Source organism: Tupaia chinensis, unplaced genomic scaffold (assembly GCF_000334495.1).
Source record: "Tupaia chinensis unplaced genomic scaffold, TupChi_1.0 Scaffold000596_1, whole genome shotgun sequence".
In the NCBI taxonomy this organism is placed as follows: domain Eukaryota; kingdom Metazoa; phylum Chordata; class Mammalia; order Scandentia; family Tupaiidae; genus Tupaia; species Tupaia belangeri.
In genome coordinates this window covers 287,961-303,498 of record NW_006160112.1, presented here as the reverse complement: position 1 = coordinate 303,498, position 15,538 = coordinate 287,961, and the positions used below count along the sequence as shown (strand labels likewise).

General features: G+C 36.3%; 1 pseudogene; it reads right to left on the bottom strand.

The window, feature by feature from the left end:
* Positions 1-4,262: 4,262 nt before the first annotated feature.
* On the bottom strand, positions 4,263-5,220 carry LOC102502592 (olfactory receptor 10AG1-like; annotated as a pseudogene).
* Positions 5,221-15,538: the final 10,318 nt, after the last annotated feature.

Sequence of the window (15,538 nt, the reverse complement as noted above, 5' to 3'; positions counted from 1 at the left end):
CTGCTGTATATTATTGGTGGGATTATAAATTGTTAGAGCCATTAAAAAGTAGTGTGAAGGTTTCTCAAAACACTAAAAATAGAATTACTTTAAAACCTAGCTTTTCCATTTCTGGGCATATACCCCAAATAAATAAAATCAATACCTTAAAGAAATATCTTACTTCCGGGACCAGCAGCTAGTGTAATGGATATGTCGCTGGACTCCCACGTAGTCAACCGTGGTTTGCGTCCCGGACCTGGTGACTTAAAACTCTCGTTGGGCGCATGTGCGTGCTTGCCCAAGATCCCTTGAGGAGAAATGAAGGAGAAGGGATTGTGGCATGGCCATCCCCCGGGGGGGTGGGGGGGGTGATTTCTTGCTTTCTGTCTCTCTGTTTCTCTCTGTCTGGAGAGCACACTATAGCAAAAACCTCTCCAAAAAAAAAAAAAAAGAAACATCTTACTTCTCACAGTTTTTGCAGCATTACTCACAGTAGCCAATATTAATTATTTCAAGTTATAAACATGGAATGTATCACCATTTATCTTTGTCTTTAACTGTTTTCATCAATATTTTATGATTTTTACTGGACCTAATTGCATCATTTTTTTTCGAGAGGTTTCTGCTATAGGGTGTGTGCGCTCACTAGAAAGACAGAAATAGAGAGACAGAAAGTGAGAAATCACGCCCCCCTACCAAGGGGGATGGCCACACCGCAATCCCTTCTCCTTCATTCTCCTCTCCAGATCTTGGGCAAGCACGCACAAACGCCCAGCGTGAGTTTAAATCACCGGGTCTGAGACTCAAACCACTGTCGACTACATGGGAGTCCAAGGACATAAGCATTACGCTGACTATTGGTCCCCAACCTAATTGCATGATTTTTAAAAAGTGTTTTGCTGTTATGTTTTGAATGAGTACCCCAATAATTATCCTGTTTAAATTTGGTTGTGATAGTATTAAAAGGGGAGAATTTAATCTGACTATGGCGTTGAGTAGTGGGGGCTTGGGAGGAAATTAGGGTTAAAATATCAGGGCCAAGTACCCTTGATGGGATCTTGTTGAGTTTTGAAAGAGAGAGAACAAGATAGAAACATGATCTGCACAAGCTGTTGATATGTGATACACTGCACTGCCTTTAAAGTCTAAAGAAAACACATCTATCATAATAATAATGATAATAATAATAATAATAATAAAGCCTTTTTTTTGGAGAGGTTTATTTTTGCTATAGGGCATGTGTGCTCGCCAGACAGACAGAGAGAGACAGAGAGATAGAAAGTGAGAAATCACCCCCCCAGGGGGGATGGCATATATATATATATATATATATATATATATATATATATATATATATATATAACTTAGAACGTTTTATTTAATTATTTATTTATTTGACCAGAGAGAGAGGGACAGAAGGAGAGAGAGAGAGAGAGAGAGAAAGTCAGAAAGTAAGCTTCCATGTCCAGGACTCAAACCGGTCAGCCATGTGGAAGCCTGGCACCCTTAGCCACCATGCCACCTGCAGGCCCCAACTTATATACTCTTCTTTTTTTTTTTTTAGTTTATTTATTTATTTATTTGATTTTGACCAGAGAGTGCCAGAGAGAGAGAGAGAAAGTCAGAAAGTAAGCTTCCATGTCCAGGACTCAAACCGGTCAGCCATGTGGAAGCCTGGCACCCTTAGCCACCATGCCACCTGCAGGCCCCAACTTATATACTCTTCTTTTTTTTTTTTTAGTTTATTTATTTATTTATTTGATTTTGACCAGAGAGTGCCAGAGTTAAAGAGATAGAGAGAGAGAGGGAAAGTGAGAAAGCAAGCTGCCAGGACCAGGACTCAAACCACTGTCAGTCATGTGGGAGTCTAGTGCCCTTAACCACTATTTCACCTGCTGGCCCCAGTCTTTTTTTTTTTCTATTTCATCTTGATTCAATTTTAATAAGGTATATGTTTTTATTAATTTCTTATAGATTGTCCTGTTTGTTCACATATAGTTGTACCCAATACTCTTGTGGTCCTTTCCACTCCTGAGGCATCCACTATAATGCCTCCTTTATCATATCTGATATTATTTATTTCTGTTTTCTCTCCTTTTTTTTCAGTTTATCTAAGAGTTTGTTGATTTTGCCTATCTTTTCAGGAAATGAAATCTTGCTGTTTTAAATTTTTTAAATATACTGTTGGATTTATTTTTGTCCCAATCTTTATTATTTTCTTCCTTCTAGCAACTTTTTTAAAAATTAATTGTTGTTCTTTTTCTTTTCTCTTTTATTCCTTTATTTTTAGTTTTTTAGTTGCTTAATGTGTAACGTTAGGTAGTTGGGATTAGCAGATAACATTGTGTTACTCTCACGTTCATGGCCAAGCATGGTTTGAGTCTCAGACTCAGGAGCTTAAAAATCACACTCAGGAGTACAATGGAGGAAAAGGGTTTGCAGCATGGCTATCTCCTCTAGGGGATACCGTCTCATTTTCTCTCTCGCTGTTTCTCTCTGTCGTGCTGCGTTGGGCACACACATTGTATGACAAAAACAACCAAAAATGTAACATTAGGTTGTTTAAGATTGTCTTCATTTTGATTAAGCATTTATTGCTATAAACTTTTCTTTTAATATTGTTTTTGCTATATCTTGTGTGTTTTGATACATTGTGTTTTCATTTTTATTTGTCTCAATATAAATTTTAATTTATTGTGTAATTTTATTTTGGACTCTGATTGTTCAATAGTTTGCTCTTTATTTTCTACGTATATGTAAATTAGAATCTCTTGCATTAGTTGATTCCCAGTTTCATGCTAGTATGGTCAGAAACTACTTGATATGATTTCACCCTCCTTGAATTATTAAGGTTTGTGTTGTAACCTAACAATCTATTCTGAAGAATGTTCTGTGTATGCTTGAAAAGAATGTGTATTCCTCTAGTTTTAGGTAGAATGTCTATTGGATCCATTTGTTCCATATTGTGGTTCCAGTCAGTACTTTCTTCATTAATTTTCTGTTTGGATATTCTATCCATTATTTTAAATGGGTTAAAAGTCTAATAAGAACAAGACTTTTAAAAACATAGTGAAGAAGGTGGAATGATAGTGTTTTAAATGCTCTAAATAGCAGAAGTCTGTTTAAATTTGATTTTATCTGAGTATGAATCATGTAAGAATACTTCAAAAAATTGTGGGAAAATGAAGTTAATGCATGAGTTGGTGTCAATGAAAAATTTTTAAGTCCGTGTACACTTTTTTCATAATACCTTTTCTCATAAATTTTGAAGTCTCCCTCATATATGTGCCACGAACACTTTCTCTATGCTGTAATTGTTTAAGACTTTGGATGCATAGGCTTTGACATAGTGGTTGAAAAACTTCCATTATTAAAGAGAGATCTACATGTCTAGCATTGTACATAGTTGCTAATATTTCATTGGATAGATCAAGAGACAGTGTATGAGACAAAGTAAAAAAGGCATGTGTACAAGAAAAAATGATTCATTGGTGGCCATTACCATCCAAATCTGACATGATTTTTTTTTTTTGGAGAGATTTTTCACTGTAGGGCGTGTGCGCTCGCCAGACAGACAGAGAGAGACATAGAGACAGAAAGCGAGAAATCACCCCCCAGGGGGGATGGTCACGCCACAATCCCTTCTCCTCCATTCTCCTCTCGGGATCTTGGGCACGCACGCACACGCGCCCGGTGTGAGTTTTAAGCCACCGGGTCCGGGACACGAACCGTGGTCGACTACTTGGGAGTCCAGCGACATAGCCATTACACTAACTGCTGGTTCCCCTGACATGATTTTTAATGACTATATAATTTCCTATTGAATCTATGCACATTTTGTTAAATAATTAATAATGAAAAGCAATATTTTTCAAATTTTTTGCTTACACAGTGTTGTAATAAACATTACAGTACACACTAGTTACTTGTGTTAATCATTTTTTCAGATATATACTTAGGCATTGAGGCTCTTGTTTCTGTGAAATAAAATGTTGAGTATAACTCAGTTGGGAATAAGAGTGTTTTGTTTCTTTAATGAGAATGTTAAGTGGTGATCTATAAAAGGAAAATAATAGAAAATGTGAGAACATATTTATATTTCATTTGTCTCGTTTAGTTACACATATCCATTCATAGTTTGCAGGGGGAAGAATTATCATGAGAAACAAAACAATGCTAAGCACATTAAGGCAATAACTCAGACATCCATTAAAAAGCAAAATAAAAATTCATATCCAAAAATAAATATACAATAATAATTTTCTGTTACTTAAAGCATGTTATGGTGATAACAATTTGAAAAGGACTTTCCTCAGGGCTTCTGAAACATCTTTGCCCTGCAGACTGTGTATCATGGGATTAAACACTGGGGTCAAGGTGGTATAGAAAAGGCAGACCAATTTGTTTCTTCATTCTGATTGGATTTGGGATTTAAATATAAAACCACGACTATAAGATGTGATAAACAAGTGGAAAAGGCTTTGGTTTGTTCTGTGTTTGATGACAACTTCAGGATCGTTGAGACAATTCTGCCACAGGACCCAAGATAAAGGGAACAGTGACAGATAATAGAGCTGATACATAGACCACCATCTCATTCACAAACATGTCTCCACAAGCCAGCTGAACATTGGGAAAATGCCACAAAAGAAGTGGTTGATTTGGTTAGATCTGCAAAAGATCAAGAGAAAATCTGGCATGTCTGCCCAAATGCAACTGGAACTGCACTGATGCAGGAGGCAATGACCAGGTAGATGCAGACCATGTGGCTCATGACTAAGTGATGGTGCAGAAGGTTGCATATGGCCATGTAACAGTCACAGGCCCTCACTGTCAAGAGGAGGCTCTCAGAGGCTCCAAGAGTAAAGACAAAGCACGTTTGTGTAGCACAAGCAACCAAAGAAATAGTCTCTTGGTCCAAAGATCAGTGAGCATTCTAGAAAGAATGACAGACACAAAACAGATTTCTAGGAAGGAAAAGTTGCTGATACAAAAATACATAGGCATATGAGGAGTGGAATCTACTCTTGTTATTAGAATGATGATGCTACTTTCCAGCAGGATAATAGTATAGATCACTAAGAATAATCCAAAGAGAAACCAGTGAAATTTGAGAATATCAGAAAAGCCCAAGAGAACAAATTCCTTCAAGGTAAGGACATTAATGTCTATCATTTTAAATTTATTTTCTCTCTGTGGATTTATATTTCCTGGCTTTTTATAATGGAATTTGGACATGAGCATTAAATTTATAATTTCTGTCTTTTTAATTTTTTTTTGAGAGGTTTTTGCTATAGGGCGCATGCATTCGCCAGAAAGACAGAGAGAGATGGAGAGACAGGAAGAAAGAAATCACCCCCCAGGGAGGATGACCATACTGCAATCCCTTCTCTTCCCCTCCATTCTCCGCTCGGGATCTTGGGCACGCATGCACCCGGCGTGAGTTTAAGCCACCGGGTTCAGGACTCGAACCGCAGTTGACTACATTGGGAGTCCAGCGACATAGCCATTATGCTAACTGCTGGTCCTTTAATATTTTTATTATGGTTTTTAATTAACAAATGAGAGTTGTATGACCTTGTGTACAGTGTGGGTTTTCAAAGCATGTATACATTGTGTAATAATCAAAACAAGGATAAACATATTTACCATTTCCAGCATTTATTGTTACTTTGTGCAGTGTATGATCTCAGTTTCTTTTTGACATTTGTGTTGTACAATTTTAGGAAATTTTGTGTGTGAATGAGAACAGTAAACTCATCTATAAAAAAAAAGTTTAATCAGTAAGATCCTTAAAAATTTATTTGTAATGAAAGATTTGCATTCTAATTGTATTTATAAGTAGGATACATACAGCTACACATTTTTATTAACCTTCAGTCTGAGATAGCAGAATGTAAGTGAGCATCTTCAGTTAGTCAAAGAACCATCCAGCTTTGCTCTCCTCACTGTTTTCATTCAAGGATTTACTCAAACAACCTTTCTTTTTAGAAATATTTCCATCTTTTTGTAATTACTTTTTTCTTTAAAAATCAAATATATCTTTGAAGTTCTTTTTGCTCGCCTCTTTTTTCTCTTTATTCGTGTGTAGAATTTTGTCTCTCTTGTCTGATATAATCAAATATTTGAGATTGCATTTACAATCTAAGAACTTCCATAAATCTGGAGGCCCATAGGTTACCCATGAGTGTTTGGATTGTGCTTCAGTGCTGAGCAATGTGGGCCATTGCTTCATGGTCACCTCACATTTCATTTGTATTAATATAGACATGAGGCCTTGCTGGGTTAGAGTACAGGCCTGTTCCCATCTCTGGGTTGCTGAATAGGTCATTATGGTTTGTCTGTTTTTTTCCTACCCATTGGATAAGGGCTACATTGTCCTTTAGGGCTGATCCCCATCCCTTGTCTTCTTCCTGAAAAAGCATCCCTTCTATGTGACCTATTTTAGATAGGGAGTCTTTTTCCAAAGAATGCCTTTCTTCGTTAGCTGCAAACTCAGCTTGTCCTAGTATTCCCAAACTGGCACTCACCCCTCCTAGCAGGTCACACTTTGTCAATTTTTTTAAGGGTCAATTTTGGCGAATCCACCAGGAATGTTGTTGTCTTAGCATACTTATAGCCATAGTACAATTTGGGTAAATGGAGTTAACCCAGAATCTTTGGGTGTCCCAAAACACCTTTAAGTGAGTAGAGGTCACGCCTAAATATGCTCTTGTTTGAGTGTTCCATAGAGCCTCCCAGAGGCATCCCAGCTGTAAAGTAGCATTTGTACCATCAGGGACCTCTGTCCACCAGTAGACTCCCATGAACTGCTCTGTAAGAGCAGAGTATGTCTGATTTGGTCTGGATAGGGGCATTCAACCACAGCTACAAGGCTGATAAGTGTGTGGGCAGGTAGCACTGTGGCAGTTAACACATGAGGCAGCTAGCCTTTCCCCATCATACCCAGGCAATTGCCTGAGTTTGTCATCATTGAGGTCTATAGTGATGCAATGCTCTACTTGAATTGATTCTTGCAGAAATCTGCCTGAGGTATTGTTAGGTAAATATTCTTGCATAGCATCATATTTTGTAAAAGTTTTATAGTATAAGAATCCCATAAAGAAGGTACCTTTTGCAATGTTTACAATAGAGCTGTCCCATTTAGTAGCTTTCATTGTTTCCTGATTATGTCATATCAGATGATATGGGTTTTTTATTATTATTTTTTTTGGAGAGGTTTTCACTATAGGACTCATGCGTTCGCCAGACAGACAGAGAGAGACATAGAGACAGAAAGCAAGAAATCACCCCCCAGGGGGGATGGTCACACCACAATCCCTTCTCCTCCATTCTCCTCTCGGGATCTTGGGCACGCACGCACACGCACCCAGCATGAGTTTTTAAGCCACCGGGTCCAGGACACAAACCGCGGTCGACTACGTGGGAGTCCAGCGACATAGCCATTACACTAACTGCTGGTTCCCCCCAGAAGATCAAATCTTGAGTGTGGAAGACAAAAACACTAACCTAGAAAAAATTATCAAAAAGACTAGAGAAAATAACCAAAAAAATGAGGACAATATATGAAAAATACTAGACACCATTAACCACCCAAGCATCCACATGGTTGGTATCTCAGAAGGTGACAAAAATAATAAGGGTATTAACAACTATTCCATGAAATCCTGGAAGAAAACTTTACAAGTCTAGAGAAGCACTCAAACATTCAGACTTAAGAAATACAAAGAACCCCAAATATAGTCAACCCAAGAAGATCTTCTCCACGGCACATTATAGCCAGTATGACCAAAACCACTGATAAAGACAAGATACTAGAATTGCCAAGAGAAAAAAACATCAAACTACTTACAAAAGCTATCCCATCAAGCCCTCTCATCAGAAACAATGCAGGCAAGGAAAGAATGGTGAAATATATAGAAAGTGTTAAATGAAAAATAATTTCAACCAAGATTATTATACTCAGCAAGATTATTCTTCATATGGGAAAAAAGATGAAAACATTCTCAGATAAACAAAACCTAAAAGAATTTACGAACTCCAGACAAGCTCTTCAGTAAGTTCAGAAGGGAGTGCTGTATCAGGAAAACTAACAACAGACAGACAGATAAAAGAGTACAAAAAACAACCATGAGGGACCAGCATTTGAGACAATGACTATGTTGCTAGACTCCCATGTAGTTGACCATGGTTCTAATCCTGGACCCAGTGGCTTCAACATTCTGAGCGTGACTGCATGCTTACCCAAGGTCCCAAGAGGAGAATGGAAGAAAAGGGATTGCAGCATGGCCACCCCAGCATGGAATCATTTTAGAGACTGACCATATGATAGGGCACAAATCAAGACTTTATAGATTAAAAGGCATAGAAACTATATCTAGCATATTTTCTGACCATGATGCTGTTAAGCTTGATATTCACTTTAGGAAAAATCCTTGAAAATAAACATGGAAACTAAACCACCTACTTCTGAATGACTTAACTACTAGAGAAATTATATCTGAAATAAAAAACCTTATGAAAACAAATGATAATAAGTATACAATTTCCCATAATCTATGGGAGACCACAAAAGTATTAATAAGATGGAAATTCTTAGCAATTAGTGTACATATAAAAAAGACGGAAAGGTGGCAAATAGACAACCTAACATCATGCCTCAGGGAATTGGAAAAACAACAACAAGTGCCAGGCAAAAAGAAATAATAAAGATTTGAGCAGAAATAAATGAAATATAAAATAAACTATACAGAAAATAAATGAAAGCAAAAGCTGATTCTATGAAAAGATGAAAAAGATTGACACTCCATTAGATAGACTGATAAAGAAGAAGAGAGAAATCAGATTGATCAATTATGTAATGAGACAGTCAATATTATAGGAGAAACAATTGAAACATAAAACATCCTACCTACTGCCCTGTTCTGGGTCCACATTCATGGCTGTGAAGGCCCCAGCCTAGGCCCCTAACCTTTCCAGACCCAAGGTATCAGTCAACCCTTCCAGACCCTAGGCATTAGTAAGGACACAATAGTCACAAGCATTTCTATCTCTGCCTCTGCTGCCATGTTCTGGGTCCACCTTCATGCTGTGAAGTGTCCAGCTTACTCCCACCCCCTGCAGAACCTATGCATTAGTAAGATAGGCAAAAACTCTCTCTCTCCTGCTATTTTCTATCTTTTCTATCTTCTCTTAAAAAAAAAAATTCCCCCAACTATTCTCATGCTAAGTTGTCTCTCCTTTCCTCATTTAGGACAGAACACTCATAGGCAACTCCATCTCTGCCTTTACTGACCTGTTGTGGGTCCACCTTCAAGGCCATGAAGCCACCAGCCTGGGCCCCCACCCATTGCAGACTGTAGATATTAGTAAGGACAGAATACTCACAGACATCTCCATCTCTAACTCTGCTGCCCTGTCTGGTCCCCACTTTGCAGACCCTAAAGCATTAGCATGGTTGGCAAAATCTCTCCTATTTTCTATTTTTTCTAACTTGTAAAAATTATTTTAAAATTTATTTATTTATTTTAATTTAATATTATCACATCTTTACAGTATACATTTCTTTTTCCAACACAAATATCATGCATGTCAGTCAAGACAAGGATATTACTATATACATTATCAACAAATAACTTCTCATTTTTTGTCAATTAAGCACACTCTTACCAGTGTTTTTCTTCCCTTTTGCCCTCACTCCCGTCCATACTAAACTTTTTTTTTCACATGTTATTGATTCGCAAAAGATCTTAAAGTATAGACAAAGCTAGAAGCTGGTGACAAGTTCACTGCAATTTTATTCTGAAACAATTTTTTCCCTCTCTCCAATCTCCCTTTTACTAAAGAGAAGTATAAACTAACTTATTTGAAAAAAAAAATAGATTAATCTCAATTTGGTCTGTTATTTGCACAAGGTCCCCTAAGAATTCAATTTTTTGACCTGCAGTTGGCATAATGGCTATGATGCTGGATTTCCATGTAGTTGACCATGGTTCTAGTCCCAGACCTGGCACCTTAAACTCATGCTGGACTCGTGTGTGTGTGTACCCAAGATTCTGAGAGGAGAATGGAGGAGAATGTATTTTGGTGTGGCCAACCTCCAGCGGGGTGATTTCTCACTTTCTGTCTCTCTGTCTCTGTCCTTCTGGCAAGTGCACATACCCTACAGCAAAAAGCTCTCCAAAAAGATAATAATAATTCAATTTCTATATGGTAGAGACTGAAAGACTGAAGGACATACAAGCATTAAACATTGTTATGAAAATAGAGACAAAGTGGAGCGAGTGTGGGAAGGAGGAGAAGACCTTAGGAAAAGAAATTCGAGGGGAAATTTAGAGAGGTAAGACATTTGTGTGACACAGATATGGTTATTATTTGTTGATGAGGATTTGTATAGTATTTTCAACTGGGCTGGACTGAGTTGTATATTATGCTGGCTAAAGTCTCTTTACAATCTAAATGATGCATAGTGATTAAATGCATAAATAATAATATAAATAAATAAAATAATTAAATTTCTGATGTAAGGAAACAGATACTATTGTATTGTTGAACTTATGCAAATAACCATTCTGCCACACACCAAGAATTCTCACAAATATTTTCCATTGCAAAGGGATCAGGAAAGAAAAAAAGTTTATGTTTCAATTTTAAAATTCTATTTTTAAAAAAATGCTGAACCCAACAACTCAAAAGAAAATAAAAATCCTAAAATCTGGAAGGCAAATCATAGAAGAAAATCAGTAATATTTTAGGAAAAAAGTCATAGAATTCTATTTCACCAGTTCAGTCTCTTGTAATCTCTCTTTTGTTGAATTTGCAGTGTTACCATGGTCTGACCTTTCCATGAATATTCAACATTATTGTTGATATTTCAGATCTTGTCCCTACCATTAAGTTGATCTTTTTCTTGATCATTTTTTACTCTCTTATTTGTCTCTGTGTCTTTAGTTTTTGTGGTATAACATTCTCTTCAGAACTTCTCCAAGAGCTAGTCTGGTATTGGTAAATTCTTCCAGGTTTTGTTTATCTGAGAATTTTTCTCTTTTCTTCCCACATGAAGGATAGCCTTGCTGGGTAAAGTATTTTTGGTTGAGATTGGGTTTTATTTTGTTTTGTTTTGTTTTTATTTTTATTTTTATAAAGATCTCTTTCATCTTTTTAAAATTTCAATTTCTTCTATATATTCAATCACATATGTCACTTAGCTTACAAGGTGAGTATGCCAACATGTATACATTTCTCTCCAGTCCAGTTGAGAATATTATACATGATATTTTCAACAGATAATAACCCATTTCTTTGTCCAATAAATGCCTTGCCTCTCTATTTTTCTCATTAATGTCCTTCCTGAGACTTTCCTCCTTCACCTACCCTCTTCCCATACTGTAACTGGTATTTATAACCATTTTCTATGCTTCTAAATCCTCTAGTCTTTCAGTTTCATTAATACAGTGTGGACACTTGGCATATATTAAGTGAAGACATGCAATGTCTTTCCTTCATAGTCTGGCTTGCTTCACTAAGCAGTAAATCTTACATATTCATCCACTTTCTGTCAAAAGCCAGGGTCTTGTTTGTTTATGGCTGAGTGGTATTCCATAGAGCATATGTGGCAAACTTTTTCAATCCATTCTGGGCATTGGGCATTGGAGTTGGTTCCATGTCTTAATAATTGTAATAATGCTGCAATAAACATTGATGTACTAGCACTTTTCCAACGAAGCATTCTTCTGTCCTTTGGGTAGATACCAAGGAGTGGGATTGCTGGATCAGCTGTAGTTCCATTTGTAGATATTAAAGGAATCTTCATAATGTATTCCACAGTGGCTGAACCAATTTACATTCCCACCAGTAGTGTAGGAGAGTTCTGCTTTCACTACACATCTGCCAACACTTAACATTTTTTTTTTTTAATCTTAGTCATTCTGACTGGCGTTAGGTAGTATCATATGGTGGTTTGGATCTACATCTCTGCTATAAAGAGGGATGTTGAACTTTTTTTTTTATGATCACAATGTAAGTTTATTTATTTATTTTTGACAATTGTCTAGTCCATTAGGATTCTGAGCACATCTGTCCATCTACTTTGCCAAGCTTCTGGGACCAAAAACAATCCTGATCATACACATTTTGTATATTTGTTTGTCTTCCCTAGAGAATGGGTATTCAACTCATTCTCCCATCTTTTAACAGGGTTGATCATCTTTATTTAGAAAATCTACTTGAGTTCCCTGTGTATTCTAGTTATCAGTCCCTTATCTGACACATAGTTTACAAAACTATTTTTCCATTCTGAGGACTGTCAATTCACACTAATTGTTGTATCTTTTTCCATGCAGAAATTTCTTAATCTGATGTATCCCCACTTAACTATTTTTGGATTATTGACTGAGCTTTGGGGGTCTTATTTAAGAAGTATATCTGGGACCAGCAATTAGTTTAATGGCTATGTCACTGAACTCCCATGTAGTCGACCATGGTTCAAATCCTGGACCGGTGGCTTAAACTCATGTTGGGCACATGTGCATGCATGCCCAAGATCCTGAGAGGAGAATGGAGGAGAAGGGATTGCAGCGTGGCCATCCCGACTGGGAGGGGGGTTATTTCTTGCTTTCTATCTCTCTGTCTCTCTCTTTCTTTCTGGTGAGCGTACGTGCCCTATAGCAAAAACCTCTCAAAAAAAAAAAAAAAGAGTATATTCTACCATAATACCTCCCAGAGTTTCCCTAGTGTTTTACAGCAGTAGTTTTATAGTTTGTGGTCTTAGGTTTAGATCTTTGATACACTTTGAGTTGATTTTTGTCAATGGTGAACAGTAGGAGTTCAGATTCATCTTTACTGCAGGTGGATATCCAGTTTTTCCAGAACCCTGCTAAAGAGCATTTCCTTTTCCCACCACTTTGAGTGGTACCCTTGGTCAAAAATCTGATGGCTGTATGTTTGAGAGTTTATTTCTGGGGTCTCTACTCTTTTCCATGGGTTCACCTGTCTATTTCTGTGCCAATACAATACTGTTTTGATTATCACAGCTTTGTAATATATTTTTGGGTCAGAGAGTGAGATGCTGCCCACTCCACTCTTTTTTTTAAATTAATTAATTTATTTACATTAGTCACATCTTTACAGTGTAGAACATTTATTTTTCCAGCACAAATACTATGCATGTCAGTCAAGCCAAAGATATTACTCTATAACTTATTAGCAAATAGCTTCTCATTTTTTTTGTCAATCAAGCTTACTTTTACTTGTTTTTCTCCTTCCTTTTTTTTTTTTCCCTTCTTGTCCTTCCATACTAAACGTTTTTCCACATTTTATTGATTCACAAGATGTATAATTAAGCCACTCTGCAGTATATTCTGGATGGGAAATCACATTTTGTATGCTATGACAATGTTCAGGGAATGTAAATTAATTAATTAATTTAAAAAATGTTTCAGAAGAAAATTGCAAGTGCACTTGTCACTAGATTCTAGCTTTGTCCATATTTTTAAAGTATCCTGCCCACTCCACTCTTCTTGTGCAGGATAACTTTGGCAATATGAGGTCTTTTATCATTCCAGGCAAATTGTATGATTGTCTTCTCTAGATCTGTGATGAATGTCTCTGCCACTTTTATTGAGAATGTGCTAAATATATAGATTAATTTATATAGAATTGCTATTTTGATTACATCAATTCTTTCAATCCAGGAACATGGGATGTCCTTCCACTTGCGTCATTTTCAATTTCTTTTTTTAGCTTCTCATCATTTTCCTTGAGGAGATCTTTAACTTCTTTGGTTAGATGTATTCCTAAGGATCTTATACATTTTGTGGCTATGGTAAATGGAATTACTTTCTTCAATTCTATCTCAGTTTACCTGCTGTTCATATACAGAAATGCTTTAGATTTCTGCATGTTGATTTTGTATTCTGCAAATTTACTGTATTAATTTAATACTTCCAGTATCTTTTCAGGATACCTTTGGGTCTTATGTATATACAGCCATGCCATCTACAAATAGAGATAATTTCACCTCTTCTTTTCCTATATGAATATCTTTTATTTTATTCTCTATTCTCATAGCATTTTCGAGGACTTCTAGTACTATATTGAAAAAGAGTGAAGAAAGTGGTCATTCTTCTCTTGTACCAGATTTTACAAGGATGATGTTAGCTATGGGATTTTCACAGATAGCTTTAATTGTGTAGAGAAATGATCCTTCTATGCCAATTTTGTGAGAGCTGAGCATGAAGGGATGTTGTATCTTATTAAATGCTTTTTCTTTATTCTTTCTGTTAATATGGTGTATTACATTAATGCTTTCACATATGTTGAACCAACCTTATATCCCTGGAATAAAGCCTATTTGGTCATGATGTTCAATCTTTTTTATATGTTGTTTGATATAATTTGTTAGTATCTTGTTGAAAATTCTTGCATCTATATTCATCAGAGATGTTGGTCTATAGTTTTTTTCCTTGTCCTGTCCTTGCTGTTTTAAGGATAAGGGTGATGGAGGCTTTATAAAATGAATTTGGGACAGTTCCATCCTTTTGGATCTTTAGAAATAACTTGAGTAGATTGGGGGTTAACTCTTCTTTAAAAGTTTAGTAGAATTCAGAGGTGAAGCCATCAAGACCAGGACTTTTTTTTGCTGTTGTTGGGAGGTTATTTATCACTGATTAAATCTCCTAGCTCATAATGGACCTATTCAGACTTTCTACATCCTCTTGACTCAACCTTGGTAGATTATATGTGCCCAGGAATTTTTCCATCTCATCCAAATCTTTTTGTTTGTTAGTGTATAATTGTCCATAGTATCCTCTAATGATGTTTTGTATTTCTATCATGTTCAGTGTTATATTGCCTTCTTCATTAAAAAATTGATTTATCTGTCTCCTTTCTCCCTTTTTCTTAATTAGTCTAGCTAGTGGTGTATCAATTTTGTCTATATTTTCAAAGACTTGACTTTTACTTTCATTTATTTTCTGTATAGTTTATTTTCTATTTCACTTATTTCTGCTCAGATCTCTATTATTTCTTTCCTCCTGTAGTTTTTTTGAAATTTTTTTCTGGTGCTTTTCCAATTTTTTGAGGCATTATGTTAGAAGGTTCATTTGGCTTCTTTCTGTCTCCATATGTACACTAATTGCTATGAACTTCCCTCTTATAACTGCTTTTGAGGTGTCCCAAAGATTATGGAAACTCATGTGCTTATTGTCATTGGCTTCCATGAATCTTTTGATTTAAGTTTTTATTTCTTCAGTAGTTGTAACGTTATTCAGAAGTAGGTTATTTAGTTTTCATATATTTGTATGTTTTTGAGGATTTCTCTTCAAATTAATGTCAAGTTTAATTCTATCATGGTCAGAGAAGATGCTGGATACAGTTTCTGTCTTTGAGTCCGTAGAGGCTAGCTTTGTGCCCTATCTTGTGTTCAATCTTCAAAAAGGCTCCAGGTGGGGGTAGAAAAAAGGGCATCTAGAGGTTTTGGGGTGGAAGATTCTATTGATGTCTGTTAACTCCATTTGATTTATGGTACCATTTATATACTTTATCTCTGCTTATTTTT